General features: G+C 43.2%; 1 pseudogene; it reads left to right on the top strand.

Moving 5' to 3' along the window:
• The first annotated feature begins 368 nt into the window (after window positions 1–368).
• On the top strand, window positions 369–1,096 carry LOC108403448 (small ribosomal subunit protein eS6-like; annotated as a pseudogene).
• Window positions 1,097–5,092: the final 3,996 nt, after the last annotated feature.

Here is a 5,092-nt window from a genome sequence, read left to right as displayed (position 1 = left end):
AAAGCACAGTGTCTAGTATAAACTGGAATGTAGGGAATCCTCTCGTACAGGGTAGAGGAGTGTAAATTATTACTTTCCTACAGCTAAGTTTGACCACATATATATATCAAAAAACCCTAAAAGCTTGTACAGCATTTGTGCAGAGTTTATTCTAAGGAAATATTCAAGGATATGCTCTAAGATCTTATTTATGTCAATAATAATAGTAATAATGATAATATTGTCAAAAATAGAGCAATGAACTAATCTTAATGCTCAACAAAAGGGGACTATTTTTTAAATGATAATGTAATAGAATATCTTTAGCCATTAAAAACAATATTATAGCTCTTTTTCATGGCACCTCAGAGCTGGTCAGCTGCTTCAGGATGAAGCTGAACTTTTCTTTCCCAGCCACTGGCTGCCAGCAACTCATTGAAGTGGACAATGAACACAGACTTCATACCTTCTAGGAGAAGCATATGGCCACAGAACTTGCTGCTGCTGCTCTGGGTGGAGAATGGAAGGGTTATGCGGTCTGAATCAGTGGTGGGAATGACAAACAAGGTTTCACCATGAAGCAGGGTGTCTTGACCCATGGCCTGCCTTCTACTGAGTAAGGGGCATTCCTGTTACAGGACTAGAGAAAGAAAGTGCAAATCTGTTTGGGGTTGAGCTGTGGATGCCAATTTGAGTGTTCTCAACTTGTCATTGTAAAAAAAGTGGAGAAGGATATTCTTGGACTCACTGACACTACTGTGCCTTGTCACCTGGGACCCAGAAGAGCTAGCAGAATCCATAAATTTCCATCTCTCTAAAGAAGATGCTGTCAGCCAGTATTTTGTTAAGAAAGCTCCTAAACAAAGAAAATAAGACACCTAGGACCCAAGTGCCTAAGATTCAGCATCTTGTTACTCCAAGTGTCCTGTAACACAAACATTGGCGTATTACTCTGAAGAAACATCGGACTAAGAAAAATAAGGGAGAGGGTGTAGAATATGATTAACTTTTGGCTCAGAGCATGAAGGAAGGCAAGGAAAAATGTCAGGAACAGATTACCAAGAGACAGAGACTGTCCTCTCTGAGAGCTTCTGCATCTAAGTTTGAATCCAGATGAAAATGAGATTTTTTGAGTAACAAATAAATAAATCAGACATTAAAATAACCCAGTATTATAGACATACATTTATTGACATAGAAAGATATCCATGGCATATTGCTAAATGACAAAAAGCTGGTTATAAAGTAGTCTAAGCCACTTTTCCTTCTCAAAAGCTTTTTGTACATACATGCATATGTATACATACATTGTGCATAAGTGCTTAGAAAAATATATGAAAAGTTAGCACAGTGATTTCTGGGTAATAGAATAACAGGTGGATTTTCTGTCCTTCATTTTAGTTATCTCTATTTTCTAACTTTTTATAATAGACAAGCATTTACTTTTATGATTTCTTTTATGCTGAAAGGGTATTTGAAAACAGAAATTAAGAGCTGTTCAGAAGGCTTCTACGTAGTGACCAAAAGGCAGGATGATGGAAGGGTGGTCCGTGGAGGAAAGGATCTCTGCAAAGGGAATGAGCAAATGGGACTCCGTCCTCTCTCGCGGGGGCTGTGCTTCTCAGGCAGCCAGGCCCCGCCTGCGTGGAGGGCCCTAGTGTGTAGTTGAGCAGGAGCCTCATGGTCCTTCCCCAGCCATGCAGAGCCACCTACGCTTTTTAGATGGTCAAGCTGCACCCGGCCAGCTCCTAAGAAGGAAGCTTCCCCTGCAGCAGGACATGGAGTGGGCAGTTCCTGGGCAGGAACACAATCCAGGCCACCATTCTTTCTTAGAAGTTACTCTTCTTGGCTGATTCCTCATCCTCAATGGTTTAAAGATGAAATTTCCTAATCTCTTAAGAGAGGGCTTTGAAAGTATGAAAGGAGCCCATAAGCATCAAGAGAGAACAGAACAGCCAAAGAGGGTTTCTTTTCAGCTTTTTCAGCTCCAGGTGTGCTCTCCCAACGACAGATGCTTGCACACTGCAGGGAGCCCAGCTCTGGGGAGGTGCTCCTTTTCCCTTTGGTCCCCTGAGGTCTGCAGCAAGCACTCTCCCACCCACCCTTAGCACACACTGTCTTCAACAAAAGACAGTGCTGCAGTCCAACCTAAGATGGATGAGTCTGCCCCAGAATGCAGCCCAGAACTTAAGACACTGGTTCAAAAAGCAAGCAAGCCAGCAGCCCTGCCTCAGGTCCAAGCTTCTGGGTAGATGTAGGTGTTTAGAGGTGACCAAGCCTAGAGCCACAAGGCCCACAAATAGACCAATGCAGCCATCCCTATGCCAGACTCTGCTTACCGCCTCTTAGTACTACAGAGGTAGGGACTTTGGGACCAAACAAGGCTGATTATGAAGGATTTGGGGACCGATGGCACAGTTTACGGGGCTGCTTGAGATAAGTGACATAAACTCTTGGAATTTTAGCACCTTTGTTTGTAGAGTGGGAATAACATAAACCCAGGGAAGTTGTAAGACTTAAATAAAACGATTAGGCCAGAGGTCCTAAAGAGTCTCATGCAGAAGGTGTGAGGTGCTTGTGCTGACAACTCCGGAGTCCTATCTTCTGACCTCCCCTCCCAGTGGCAAAGGTCACTAGTCATCTAGTCTGACAGGAGCCCTTCCCCTCTTTGCTGGGCAACAGCCCCCTGGAATAAAGACGCCATTTCCCTGCCTCTTTTGCAGCTGAACGTGGCCATAAGAATACATTCTGGGATATGAATGGGAGTGTCATATGTAAGCCTCTTTCTCCCAGACCAGAATATAGACCTGATGGCTGAAGCTTAAATAGTCAAAAAATCACATTGTCCTAAGAGCTGAAGATGGCAGGGTCATAAGACAGAAGGAGCTGGGCTCCCTACAACTACCCAAGCTTCCACACCAGCCCAGACTCCTTACCTCTGGATTTACTTATAGGAGGGAGAGATAAACTTCTGCATTATTTAAGACATTATTGTTTGGACTTTCACTCATACGCACACAGACCTAATTCTAATTTAAATTATCACCTGTGTTGTATTTAAAGCAGGTTTTCTGGCTTTGTTCTCACCCACTGTGAAAATAAGGATTAGCTGCTCACCACCATCCTAGTAGCCTCTCACATTTGTGAAATCTCCTGATAAACACCTCCGCACTCACAGCATCTTGTCACCCACCAGTCTCTCTGCCTATTGTCTATAGGTTTCCCAGATGACTCAAGAAACAGGGTTCTTCTGGGGGTGCCTGACAGAGGGAGACCCCAGCGTCACCAAATCTATTTGACCATCAAAGAAATACTACATTTAGAAGAGAGGAAGTAAACACATCCATAGACTGGGAGGTTATCTTACTTTAAAATCTTTAAATTGCCACATTTCAGAGGCAATTTTAAAGACCCAGTAAGACCTGCTTGTAAACTTTTAGGAGCGACTTTTTTCTTTAAACAGATGATTTATTTTAGTCTCACATATCCTGTTTCACTCTGTTTATTTTATGACAAGGTACCCTGATAGGATAAAAGAACCTTGTTTTGTATTAATTTTCTAAAGATTTTTGTACAAAATAAAAATTATGTCCTTGGCTATGATTTCTTTGAGGTGGATTGTTTCCTTGCTGGAGCGATGCACGTTGTTTGTTTTCACGGTGGCTGAAGGTATTAGTTGGTTTGTTGGCATTTTGTGTGTGTGGTAAAATACACACAATATAAAACTTACCATTTTAACTATTTTTAAGTGCACTATTTATTGGCATTAAGCACATTCACATTGTTGCACACCATCACCACCATCCATCTCCAGAATTGTTTGCACTTATCTAAACTAAAACTGTGTACTGATTAAAGAAAAACATTCCATCCCTCCCTGCCCTCAGGTCCTGGCAACCCCTATTCTATTTTCTGTCTCCATGAATTTGACTGTTATAGGAACCCCATGTGAGCAGAATCATACAGTATTTGTCTTTTTGTGTCTTGCTTATTTCATTTAGCATGGTGTCTTGAAGAGTCATCCATGATGTAGCCTACGTCAGAATTTCATTCCTTTTTTTTGTCAAACAATATTCCATTTTATGTATATACCACACTTTGTTTAGTCATTTACATGTGCTGGTCACTTAGGTGGCTTCTACCATTTGGCTTTTGTCAATAATGATGCTATGAATAAGGGTGTACAGATTATCTGTTTCAATTCCCTGTTTTCAGTTCCTTTGGGTATGTGTCCAGGAGTGGGATTGCTGGATTATACAGTAATTCTGTGTTTAATTTTTTGAGCAACCATCCTACTGTTAAGGATCCAGAGTTAGAGCAGGAGGGTGTAGTTTACCAGAGTGGATAAAACAATGGTTCCAGAACCAGATTATGCATCAGAATTACCTGAGAGCTCTTAAGGGCCAATGCTAAGTGCCCTACTCTCCAAGACTATTAAATGGGATTCTCTAGGGGAGGAGCTGAGAATCCAGAATTTAACAGGTTTCCCATGGCATTCACCTGTGGAGTGGCCTTTGGGGTCCCTAGGGTGGGGAGAGGAGGGTTCCAGCTGCCCCTGTGATATCTGCTCACACACACACACACAAAGGGAGACAAGCTTTGTTACACACTCAGTCACACTCTGCCTAGTCCTCCACATGTGGTAGAAGCTTCTTATAAGAAAGTGAAGGAGTAAGGAAGGCCATCTCTGCCTCCCCAAGGAACCAGATAATAGCTCTCGTGGCTCAGGATTTACAGCTGTGTAATGGCATGGCGGTCCTCATTAAGTTCTCAGGACTTGGGGAGGAGCTTCCTCAGGGAGGTTTTTCAGGCACCCTTCCCAGACAGGATCTGATTGGCCCTGTTTTTCACCATCCAGTATCGAAAGCACTGTGTGTCAAGCCTTACAGGTGGTTGGGCTTCTTTCCACCCAGCCTGTCAGAGCCCTTAACAAGGGTTCCTGGTTCACTGGGTTGCACCCAGTGTGTCAGGGTCACTTAGCACAAGGAGAGGCAATTCTGTGCAGGGAGTAACGTCTGCCTGGCCTTTCTCCCAACAGCCTGGGTTCACGGGAATGCTCATGAGGGTCTGTGGATCATTGGCACTGGTCACCACCTAGTGCTGTGAGCACAGC

Source organism: Manis javanica, chromosome 3 (assembly GCF_040802235.1).
Source record: "Manis javanica isolate MJ-LG chromosome 3, MJ_LKY, whole genome shotgun sequence".
NCBI lineage: Eukaryota > Metazoa > Chordata > Mammalia > Pholidota > Manidae > Manis > Manis javanica.
The sequence above is the reverse complement of the archived record's forward strand: the minus strand, read 5'-3'. Positions and strand labels throughout refer to the sequence as shown.